Below are 13,134 nucleotides of genomic sequence, written 5' to 3'. Positions count from 1 at the left end.
GCCTGTGTGTGTTTACTGCTACTTGAAAGAATATATTCAGCACCAGAATAAAAAAGAGTTTCAGTGATAAGCAGCACAAATATTTTTAGTCTTCGGATATCAACCAGTATCAAAACGTCTTGGTCACTAAATATAAAGAGCTCCATGGGCAGTATAAAAAGACCCTTGTGTCTATTTAATCACTCTCCACAGAAATTTCCATAGCACTTGCTAGCACCAACAATTGCTTCACCAAATATTGCTTTACTAATAATTGCTTCACCTTTCTACAAATGCCAATTATGCCAGTTGGTTAAGTGATGTTATTGTAAAAACGTGAGACTGTTAAATATTGTCATTATCATTCCTCAAAAAAGTAGAATAAACTTTCATTAAAAATATTTAAGAAACCAATGGAAAATATATATTTCTACTTGCCTTTTTACCAAATAGCAAACTATAAAAAATGATATGTACATATGTATCAAACATATACAATGTATATATATAACACATATGTATATATGTAAGAGGGAAAAAGCAAAACTATCCTTGACTTCGCATACATGTACATGATTGTAGTGAGAATCTGAGTTGGACAAATGAGACATCAAAATTTGTGTTAGGTTTATTTAACTATAGTAGAAAAATATTTTGAAATCTAAATAGATGGCTATTTTACTTCTGTTTTTCATCTATCCCCCAAAATTTTCATTTTAAAACTTTGTAAAAATTGAATTATGTCAAGACATAGATTTTTAAGAATATGTGAACCTAGAAACATGTTTAATAGCTTAACACATTTTATATCTGCAAGTGAAATGGGGTTCTGGCACAAATCAGGATGTTAGGATATACAAATTTAGCATGAGCATCATGCTCTGGTCTTTATATTTTAATTTTATATTCTATACTCAGAACATGCATAAAAGTGTTCAAGGCAAACATTGTTTTGGGCTTCAGCTTCCTTGTTTTTAATCATTCAAAAAGTACCGACTATTGATAACCTTTCCACAGGATCAAAATGAATTAAATCATAAACTTCAAATCAAAATCCAAATAAATAAGTAGGAACAGGTTATAGATCATCTTTTAGAAAGAAATAAGAACAAACAGATCTATTAAACATAAATGCACATGCTTTATATATGTATAACATAAAATAAAGCATAATAAAGGATCAGTAATTGTCTAAAAGAGCTTCGACAATTTACTTTCTCATATGATTTTCAGACTCTGTATAATAATTGTAGAGAGGTAAGGTATACTGAAGTACAGAGAGAGAAATAAGATTTAAACTACCTATATCTCATAGCTACTCTAAACTTAGAGTTTATGAAAACTTCAACATATATAATACACATTGATTGAATTTTAAAAATCATGGGTGGCTCAGCAGTTGACTGTCTGCCTTCAGCTCAGGATGTGATCCTGGAGTCCCAGGATTGAGTCCCACTTCGGCTCCTGCATGGAGCCCTTATGTCTCTGCTTCTCTCTGTGTCTATCATGAATAAATAAATAAAATCTTTAAAAAAATCATGGGCAGATGGTACTGGAGCACCAAAATCAAATATATTAAGGATTATATAAACTGACATTGAACATATCTACACCACTGATTTAAAAAAAAAAAAAAAGATAACATTTTTCTAATCTAATCCCCTTAAGGAGGGAATAAAGGAGGCCCAGAACTCTGAAAAATAAAGAGCTGCATTGTACAACTATATGAACTGTTTGTCAAAACAAAGATCTAACTGAAAATTCATAATGGGACTTAATTGCTTCACATCTGACAGTTATTGTGATAAGAACTAACTCAAGCACATTCAAGACAAAGGCTCATCCACATCACATAGTGAGGCTTCCAGAAGACCTCATGTTGCTTCCAGATGCAAGTTTTTATCCATTCCAGGTAAACATGCAGGCCCTCCCTTTAAAAGCAATACATAATAGGTTCAATTATTATTTTTTTAAAGGAGTTATTTACTTGAGAGAGAGAGAGCATGCCTAAGCAGAGGAGTGCAGGGAGAGGAAGAGAGAATCTTCAGCTGACTCCCCGCTGAGAGCAAAGCCCAATGCGGGGCTCCATCCTGAGATCCCATGACCCTGAGATCATGCCCTGAACTTGAATCAAGCCTTGGCCACTTAACCCACTGAGCCACCCAGGTGCCACTAGGTTTAATTATTTTCTGATAAAATACCAATTATGCCACCTTAGCTAAAGCACATGGTTGACATACACTTGACATTACTTTGAGCACTTAACAGTATCCAACTTCAAATCCTTTGCTAAAAAGCATCCTTGAAATGATCTGCTAAAATTATCGGTATTCTAAAATTACATACACTAAAAAGATTTTATTAGCTTCTCTATGTACTGTGTCTTATGAAAAGGTAAATCACCAAAAGGTGCATCTTTAAACTACCATATTTAAAACCTGCACTCATGATGTCATGATAAAATACAGGTCCTTAACCTAACCAGACGAAATTGCCTATGTATCTTTTATAAACATGTTATTAAAGCCGTGACTCCTTATTTTGGCCAATGACCACTATATGAAAATAATGCAAGATAAATTCTTCTTTTATTTAATTTTTCATTTGTTTATAGATATATTACCATAATATCATTATATAGGCATTTAGTATATGCTAGGCATATGTAGCCTAAAAGCTTTGCAAAACTAAATCTATTCCTTAGAGTTCATACTAAAAATACTCTCCTGATTCTCTTATATGCTCCCTATGGCAGGAAAGCAAGACTAAAGAATCTCATCGTGTTTTTCTTTTTGCCTGGCAGCTGGGAGACTGAAGGCTAAATTCTATAGCCAATTGAGTTAATAATCTGTCTCTTATATCATCGTATGACTATCATTCATTGCAGGGCTCTTGAATATTTAGTCCTATTTCAATTATTTCTTTGCATTTTTTGGTTATTATGACACACTTCAAATCCTTGCCAGAAATAGAGACAGATGAAAAAGTAAAGTAACAGTTGAGGGATTGTCATATACTTGAGAGTCTGTCAGCATGGTTTGGAGGCCACTTCCAGGAAGCTGTGTCAATGTGGCTTTTAGAATCAAGACATTTCATTTGCATGTAACACTAGGTTTTCTTATTTTAATAGAATGTTAGATGTATGTTTAGAGATACAGATAATAAGACCTATTGGTATTCCTTATGTAGATTGAAACAATTACATTTTGGAATGTATGCCAGTTGGCATCTTAGTAATTAATTTCCAATGACATTATACTGATAGTTTATAATAACACTCAAAATACCTGACAGGAAGTAAAGCAAAGCTAAGACTTAACCTCAGCATACTTTTCATAATTAAAAAGAAGCCACCTTATAATGTTTGGGGTAGAACTTCGGAAATTACCCTGCATTAATATTGAATTCTACCTAAAATCTCCACACATACATACATTCTTTTGGGAGCTCTATTCTATGTTCCACCATTCAATCTCCAGAATGGTGTGGGTAACTCCTCTAAAGTTATATAGCAAAATTATTTTTCTTTAAAAATTATTTGTAAGATTATTTATTTATTTATTTATGAGAGAGAGAGAGAGAGATAGAGAGAAAGGCAGAGACACAGGCAGAGGGAGAAGCAGGCTCCATGCAGGGAGCCCGATGCGGGACTTGATCCCAGGACCCTGAGATCATGACCTGAGCCAAAGGCAGATGCTCAAATGCTGAGCCACCCAGGCGCCCCTCTTTTAAAATTTATATAGCAATTTGGATAGTGTTTCTCCATGTGAAGTTCATTCTTCTAAATCCTTCTTGAGGTCTAATCAATGTTTCCATCAATCTAAGAATATCTTTATATCATTGATATCCTTATATCAGTTATTAAGTTCAAAGCACTTGAGCAGCCAAAAGTTGATTAATGCCCAAAAAAGCTCTCTACATAGTATCAAAGGCTTTGACCAAGCAAAACCTATCTGTGGGAAAAATTACAAAATTACAAATGATATAAGAATGCTTTAATGCCACCCCTTTCTTATTCTGTATATCACCATAAATAATTTTTACAGTTGTATTAATCAAATTATAGTCTACTATAATGGAATCAACATGGGTTTGGAACTATAAAGTTCCTGACTCAAGTTTTAGCTCTGAATCTTACAGCTCTTACCCTGAGCAAGTTTCTTAACTCTCTGAGCTCAGTTTCTTAATATAAAAAAAACAGAAATATTAATTCCTAATGTGATAATTCAATAAAATACTTAGCATAAAATTAATATAGTACCTGCTATATAAATTAGTTTCCTTTCCATTAAACATCCTTGAGAAATCTAGCTACAGAATATATCATATACCACATACTCCCTTCCATGCTCTGGGTACTAAGTATACAACTGTGAGTGCTCCCAGACTTTAAGGAAATAATTGTGGTTATATTGACAATCAGTCAAATATAAAACAATTTGAAAAAGACTATGAAAAATGAAAATAGATTGCAATGGGGCATCCAGTCTCAGGATAAGTTAAAAGTAACCAAGAGAATTGACACCTACACTGATACCTGAAGATGGGGCAATTAGACAAATTGGGTCTGAATTATGTCCTATTATGTTCTCTAAGGTAAGTCAATTAACCCCCCTGACCTTCAAATTCATCAATAAGATGAATCTTCAATCATTCACAAGAATCAAATGAAAGACTGTACCTAAGGCATGAAACCTGGAATAAAGAGAATACTCAAATGTGAACTAATTTGTTATATGTATCATTAACATTATTATCATTATATTATTAGCACCAGTTGAAAGGGCTAACAATTACTATTGACAGCATTCTTTTTCTACTGTTATCAAGATGCCACCTATAAGTTTCAATTGGTTACTGAACATCAGAACTAACTTTAATTCTATTAATTCTTTTTTTTTTTAAATTCTATTTATCTTGAAAAGCATTTAAAAAGTATTTTTTGTGTACCAGATGCAAAGACTATGGCTATATACACTGGCTATATACAGATGAATACAATGCAGTACTAGAAGGCAAAGTGATTTCTGATTATTAATATTAATTATTAATATCTGATCTAATATTATTCAGATTTCACTTAAGATACGTCAACTAACACTGGTGAGTTTGTTTTATGGACTAACAAAATAAAATATTCCCTAGTTATTATGTTACGGACTAAATTCAATGATTACAAAATAATCTCAGTTAACCATCTGTTTTACTGTGCTAGGCTAATCATTCATTTCTTCCTTCATTTGTTTATTTAGTAAACAGTAATTCACTAAGGATTTTCTATGTTCAAAGGTCTGAGCTACCAGTCTGAGAGGGATAAAAATTTTATCAGGAAGTGATAATTAAACAAGTAAGGGAATAACTGGTAAGGATTCTAGGGGTGATAGCACTTGCTGAGAGAATAAATGATCACTTCAGACAGTGGCCAGGGAAGGCTGCAGACAGTGAGTCAGTGGAGGTTCTCTGAGGGCGGGCAAAATTCTGACAGATGGTGATGTCTGGGAAGGGCAGGACTAGAGTAGGAGGCAAAAGTCACTGTTTCTTAAGTGTTTTATTAGCAATACAAAAGAACCACTGAATATCAAGAGACTTAAAATGGGAGAAATAATCAAGATCATCAGTAGGAGGAGGCCAGAGCAAGAGCCAGAGGTTTTGGAGTGGTCAGGGGAAAGATTATCAGTTAAAGTCAAGACCAAGAAGTAATATACAAAGAACTCTTAAAATGTAACAATAAGAAAACAACCCCATTAAAAAATGGGCCAAAGATCTTAACAGATACCTTACCAATGAACATATACTGATAGCAAATAAGCCTATGTGAAGATGTTCCACTTTACAGGTCACTAGGGAGATGTAAATTAATGGGATGTCAGTACACTACTGTGAGAAAGGGCCAAACCCAGCACACTGACAACATCAAATGCAAATGAGGATGTGGAGCAATAGGAATTCTCAACTGCCAATGGTGGGAATGAAAATATGAAAATGGCACATCTACTTTGGAAGACAGTTTGGAAGTTTCTTACAAAACTAAATACATTTTTACTATACCACATTCCTTGATATTTATACCCAAAGGGGCTGAAAACTTACACCCACACAAAAACCTGCCCATCTATGTTTAAAGCAGCTTTATTCATAATTGCCAAAACTTGGACCATCATGATGTCCTTCAGTAAGTGAACAGATAAACCAGACAACAGAATATTATTCAGCAAGAAAAAAAGAAATGAGCTATCAAGCCATAAAAAACCATGCAGGAACCTTAAATACATGCCAGTAAGTAAAAGAAGCCAATCTGAAGAGACTATATGCTGCATGATTCCAATTATATGACATTCTGGAAAAGGCAAAACCTGGATACAGAAAATAAATCAATCGATCAATTAATCAGTGGTTGCTAGGGGTTATAGGGGAGGGAGAGAGGAACACGTATGTAGAACATAGAGGATTTTTAGGGTAGTGGAATTCTTCCGTATGAAATTATAATGGCAGATACATATGTTCCAAAATTTGTCAAAACCCATGAAATCAACAACACAAAGAGCAAACCCTAGTGTAATCTACAGAATTTAGGTGATGGTGTATTATTGCAGGTTCACTGATTGCAGCAGATGTATCCTTTTGGTGCAGCCTCCAATAGCTGGGGAAGCTGTGGGCAGGGGGAGGCACAGGATATGAAAACTCTCTATTTTCTGATTTTGCTGTGAAGCTAAAACTGCTCTAAAAAAGAAAGTCTACATTTAAAAGTAAATGAATGTACTTGGTACATAAATACATTTCAAAGATGTCTATTCTATACATCTATGTAATAGTCCAAAAACAAAAGAACAAACAAAACTCCCTTAGTAATAATCTAAAATCCACTACGGAAGAACAGATTCGTAAAATAGGTTGTTTTCATATAAGGTAGAATGATATTTAACATTAAAAGTATGAATATGGTTTGTATGAAACAATCTGATAGTTCTCTCAAAAACAGTGATATTGCAAGTTTCCTTTAAGCAACAAATCTTTTTTTTTTTAAAGTGTTATTTTTTTTTAAATTTTTATTTATTTATGATAGTCACAGAGAGAGAGAGAGAGAGGCAGAGACATAGGCAGAGGGAGAAGCAGGCTCCATGCACCGGGAGCCTGATGTGGGATTCGATCCCGGGTCTCCAGGATCGCGCCCTGGGCCAAAGGCAGGCGCCAAACCGCTGCGCTACCCAGGGATCCCTTAAGCAACAAATCTCACGAAAAACTCTATAGCAAAGTTTGCTGTGAAGAACCATAAACATGAAGATACATTCTGACTCACTAGAAAAGAAAAACAAGAAAAAACAAGATTCTATTTTTCCCCCTTTGCCCATAGAATTGGAAATGATGATTAGTAATCATATTTATCACTGGTGAGGCATGGATACCTGACATATTCATACACCACCAGTAGCAAAATAAATTTATAAACTTTCCTGGAGGGTTACTTGGCAATATGCATCAAAATTTAAAGGAAAATAAACAAATTTCAACAAAGTAATAAATCCCAAGAAGGATATATATGAAGAAGAAGTTATAGGGGGAAAAAGAGTGACTGCAAAACAAAGTATAAACAAATGAAAGGGAATAAACACAAAGATAAGAATAATCAAAATTTGGAAATAAGGAAAAAAGATGATCACTTGCCCTTTCAATATCATGCTGAAACACTGTATAACAAGCCCACCTAAGGGCTTTATGATTCTTGAGGAAAGGGGAACTTTGTCTGACTTGCCATTTTCTATTAGTTAGAAATAACTAAAAGCAGATAATGTACAGAAGATTCATAAATTGCAAATGATTTTTTCATGGTACGGATGCAAATATTCTATGTCAGGTAGAAAAGAGATCTCCAAAGATTATGCCTTTATTGCCCTGTGAGGCATTAACAAGCCTGTATCTAATTTAGCAATCTAATTTCAGCATTCATTCTTTCACTTCAGGCTCCTGAATTTTTCACTGAAGCATCTTTACTATCCCGCTGGATCCCTCAGTAATGAGTTAAATAAATCACTAACATGTCCTCACTTCCTCTCTGTGTGTACTTTTTAAACTTTTAAATAATTATACTTTGTCCTCAAAAAGTTAACAGAAATACCATATGATCCCGCAATTCACTCCTAGGTATAAAAGAACTGAAAGCAGAGACTCTTGCACATCCATGTTCATTGCGGTATTATTCACCATAGTCAAAAGGTGGAAACAGCCCAAGTGTCCATCAAGAGATGAAAGGATAAAAGAAATGGGGTACAAGGGCATGCCTTGGAGATATTGTGGGTTCAGTTCTAAGACCACTGCAATAAAGTGAATATTGCCAAAAAGCAAATAACATGAATTGTTTGGTTTTCTAGTGCATGTAGAAATTATATTTACACTGTACTATAGTCTATTAAGAATGTGATAGCACTATGTCTGAAGAATGTACATATCTTAGTTTAAGCATATTTCATTATTAAAAAATACTAATCATCACCTGATCTTTCAGTGAGTCATAATATCTTTTTGCTGGTGGATGGTATCTGGCCTCAATATTGATGGCTGCTGACTGACCGGGGTGGTGGCTGCTGAAGGTCAAGGCTGTGGCAATGTCTTACAAGAAGACAACAATGAAGCTTGCCACACCTGCGGATTCTTTCCTTCAACCTCGTGAACCAACCTTTGTCAGCTTTATACTTTTCTTCTTCAGCTTCCTCACCTTCCTCAGCCTTCACAGAATTGAAGAGAGTTAGAGCCTTGCTCTGGATTAGGCTTTGGCTTAAGGGAATGTTGAGGCTGGTTTGACCCAATAAGGCTGCTTTGCTTTCCTAGCAGTCATGTATTTACTGGAGTAGCATTCTTAATTTTCTTCAAGAACTTCTCCTTTCATCCACAACATGGCTAAATGGTGCAAGAGACCTAGCTTTTGGCCTAGCTTAGCTTTTGACATGCCTTCCTCACTAAGCTTAATCATTTCTAGCTTTTCATTTGAAGTGAGAAGTATGTGATTCTTCCTTTTACTTAAACAATTAGAAGCCATTATATGGTTATTAATTGGCCTAACTTCAGTATTGTGTATCTCAGGGAAGGGGGCCAAGGACAGGGAGATAGAAAATGGCTGGTTAGTCAGAACACACACAACATTTATCAGCTAAGTTTGCCACCTTATATGAGCATGGTTCCTGCTGCCCCAAAACTATTATGAGACTAATGTCAGAGCTCACAGATCATCATAAAAAATATAATGTTAATAATAAAATTTGAAATATTCTGTGAATTACCAAATGTGACAGAGACAGCAAGCAAGCACATGCCATTGGAAAAATGGCACCAAAAGATTTGCTCATTGCAGGTTGCCACAAATCTTCAATTTATAAAAAACAATAGTATCTACAAAGCACAATAAAACAAGGTATGCCCCTATACATATACACACTAAGGAATATTATTTGCCCATAAAAAGGAATGAAGCTCTGATACACATATGACATAAATGAATCTTGAAAACAGAACCAAAACCAAAACAAAAAGAAGATGATGATGACTAGTGGAGAGTTTGGCCAAAAGTATTAGAGTAGGAATTAAAGGCAAAAAAAATAACCCTGGGAAGGATAGGCATTCAAAGGGCAGGCTAGAAGACTGAGGAAAAAAGAAAACCCTGAGAATGTGATTTCACCAAATCAAATTGGCCAAAGCTTTGAGAAGGTAAATAGCAGCTGGGTGTCATATAGGGGTCAAGTACAATCACACTGAATACTTGCAGCCAATGAGGAAGCCACTGAAAATTTTAGCAAATGAATTTTTGATAGAGTGGCATATTAAAAGCAAGATCATGGAGGAGTAAGAAGTGAACAGAAGACAAAAATCTCCTATGTATAATATGGAGATAATATGCCAACAAATATAGGGTTTTTATAAAGATTAAATGAGTGAGTATGTCAAGTATAGAACTGCACCGGGCCATATGAAGGGCTAAACAAGCACACTGCCTTATTAGGATATATCCTTCATTCTGCTGTTAACCTTTTATAATGTTGGTAACACAGATGAAGATTTTTTTTTGGCCACACAAAAAAATTCTCCCTATAGTGTAAGTCATTCAGTTTGTTCTGCACTGTGCTGTCAACCAACTATTCTTTTTGTTCGTTTGTTTTAAAGATTTTATATATTTATTTGAGAAAGAGAGAGCATGAGCAGCAGGAAGTGGGGAGGGCTAAGGGAGAAGCAGATTCCCCACTGAGCAGGGAGCCCAACATGGTGCTAGATCCTAGGACCCTGGGGATCATGACCTGAGCCGAAGGCAGACGCTTAACCTACTGAGCCACCCAGGTGCCCCAACCAGCAATTATTCTTAATAATAATCTACTTCAAGGTTACCAAGCTTGACACTGTGCTAAAACACGCTTCTGAGCATCTGCTGAATTATTCTTCTTGCTTTCAACTCCTCCATTGTAGGCTCAACAGACCACATAAGCTTCAAGTCTCTACAGTAATCCTTTTCCTAACTTTAGTTTTTAGTAGAACTCCAAAGTTGTATTACAATGAGCATCACTGAAAAACTGGAAATTCTTATTTCATTATATCAGTCTTGGTCATTATATCTTATTATTTCATTATAAAAGTGCTTCATAGATACTTTTCTGTTAGCTGTGTAGCTACATATTATTATGATTCAATTCGAATTGTAGTTAGTTTATAATCTCTTAAGAATGTTTTAAAATTTTACAGTTTAAATTAATAGTTTGAGTTTAACATTCATTAAAAGACAAAAGCTCATTAGTTGCTTTGGTTAATGTTTTATGAGCATTCCTAAATAATTGCTAGTTATTGGTATTTCAAATGTTCTATATTAAGAGAAATATCTTTGAAACCTATTTATTTTCATTTTCAATTATTCAATCACAATAATTATAGCTTTATCATTTATTTTGCAATGAACAAATTCCCATCAGAAACAGACTTCTTTTATCAGTGGGAAATTACTTAATTGTTTTTAAAGAATTTGGTGACAAATACTACTCATTGTTCATTCCAAAGAGTACACTATTAGTCATTATCTGGAAAATGGATGTTCTCCAAAATTTTCAGTCCCAATTAACACCCAAATTCAACTATTTCTTCAAGGCAATAAAACATTTCACAAGACATGAAAAGTGGTTAAGTTGCATTATTGATAATTTAATAATTAAGAATTGTTTATACTTTGTATTATATTAGGACAGCTATTCTGGTTAGTTATAATTTTTACCTGGCTCTCACATAGCAATCTTTAACTCATGTGTAGTCTTTACATTATAATAAAAAAAATTAGCATTCAAGGAAATAAAGGATATCAGCTCTCATAGCATCTGGCAACATTATAAATAAAGTTCTGTCAACAGAGCTGTAACAAGCCTGGTTTGAAGAGGCTTTAAATTTAGTCATTAGTGAAGTTAGATATTTCATGTAAGAATTGCAAGTTAACAAAATGCCACTAAAATTTTTTAGGTTACATTTTAGCAATTTTTCCCAACATGTCATATTGTTAAAAAATTAGTTTATTGTGTAATAACACTTTATGAATATTTAAAATTTTCTAGACCTATTCCAATATTCCATGTATATTAGTAGTGCCTGCTAGGTGGTACAGTGGTGCTAACTATAAACTACTTAAGACTAGCAGTCTGCTGGGCTGCATATTTAGAAAGTACACAACATACTTCTATTTAATACATATTACTGTCAAATTTTGACAGGTTAGGATATTTGCCTAGTATTATTCATATCATTAATTTATTTTCTCCTATATCAACTGATAACAATGACAAATCACTGGAAGAAGAAAATTAAACTTGAACATTTCTCATCCTTCTTTATTGCCTAATATAATACTCTTGTGATGTTTAATCACCAATACTTCTAAATAATATAGGTAGGAGAGAAAAAGGGAAGAGGAGAGTATCCATGACAAATTACACTATTCTTCATTTTAAGGCAGACACTAAAAAAGTAACTTTGACAAAAAAGAGAAAGAAATATATTTTTAACAACCTCAAACACATTCTCTTTAAAATTATGTCCTTCTGATTAACAAGTGAGAGTTTTTAGTAATCACTGAATTCGAAACCATGGATTATTTTGCCATTTCCATATATGGAATAAGTTATATGCAAAATCAGATAACCCTCCAGTAGCATTCGGGATGAAATTCTATGTAATCAGATAATCCTCCAACAGAATTTGGGAGAAAAAAAAATGCATTAACAAGTGTTCATCAGCATATGTAGGAGTTTCCCATTGCTGTAGTAACAAAATTACCAAAAGATCATAAATTATTGTCTCACAGTTCTGGAGTTCAGAACATCAAAATTAGTTTCATGGGACTAAAGTCACAGTATCTGTAGGACTGACTCTTTCTGGAAGATTTGAAGATTCAATTTCCTTGCTTTTTCAGCTTCTCAAGGCCACCTACGTTCCTTGATTGATACATCACTTCCTTGTGTCACTGCACTTTCATGCTGTCTTCATCACATCTACCACTACTGACTCTGATCCTCCTGCCTCCTGCTTTATAAGGACCCTTCTAATTATAGTGGACCCATTTGGATAACCGGAATAATTTCCCCAGCTCAAGATCCTTACTTTAATCACAGACACAGTTTCTTTTATCGGATAAAAAGGCATACCCACAGGTTCCGAGATTAGGTACATGGACATTTTGGAGGAACATTATTTAGCCTCCCACAGGGTGCAAACTTGAAGATAGATCATATGAAAAAAAAATAAATGTAAAAACCTTTGGAAGGTTTGTATATCTAAGATGTAAAATAGAAAAAAAATGGGACAAATGTCTAGTATTATTCTACAATGAAGTAATGCTGGAAAGCTAATAATAAAAGCAACAAGATAAAAGGAATAGTAAGCTAAGACAAGTTTTAAGGAAGAAAATGTAAGTTATATAAAGAGAAACACATAAAATTGTTTTTAAAACAACAAAGATGAATAATTACCAAAAACTAGAACTCGACTCTTTTAGCAAATCCCAAATGTGACTTCTTTTTTCCTGATAGGCACACTGGATTGCTCAAAAGAATTTGAAATCTATTAAGACAAATAGCAAGTTATGCAGCAGAAAGGCATAGAAAGTCTGACAGGATCATGAATTACAGTGCAATAATAATTCAA

At 34.1% G+C, this 13,134-nt stretch overlaps 1 protein-coding gene across 4 annotated transcripts in view; it reads right to left on the bottom strand.

The window, feature by feature from the left end:
- The window catches only part of GLRB (glycine receptor beta), a 92,927-nt gene that overhangs the window by 34,011 nt on the left and 45,782 nt on the right, over positions 1 to 13,134 (bottom strand). The window lies entirely within an intron of this gene.

This window comes from Canis lupus, chromosome 15, assembly GCF_003254725.2.
Source record: "Canis lupus dingo isolate Sandy chromosome 15, ASM325472v2, whole genome shotgun sequence".
Lineage (NCBI taxonomy): Eukaryota > Metazoa > Chordata > Mammalia > Carnivora > Canidae > Canis > Canis lupus.
This window is presented reverse-complemented; position numbering and strand designations above follow the sequence as displayed.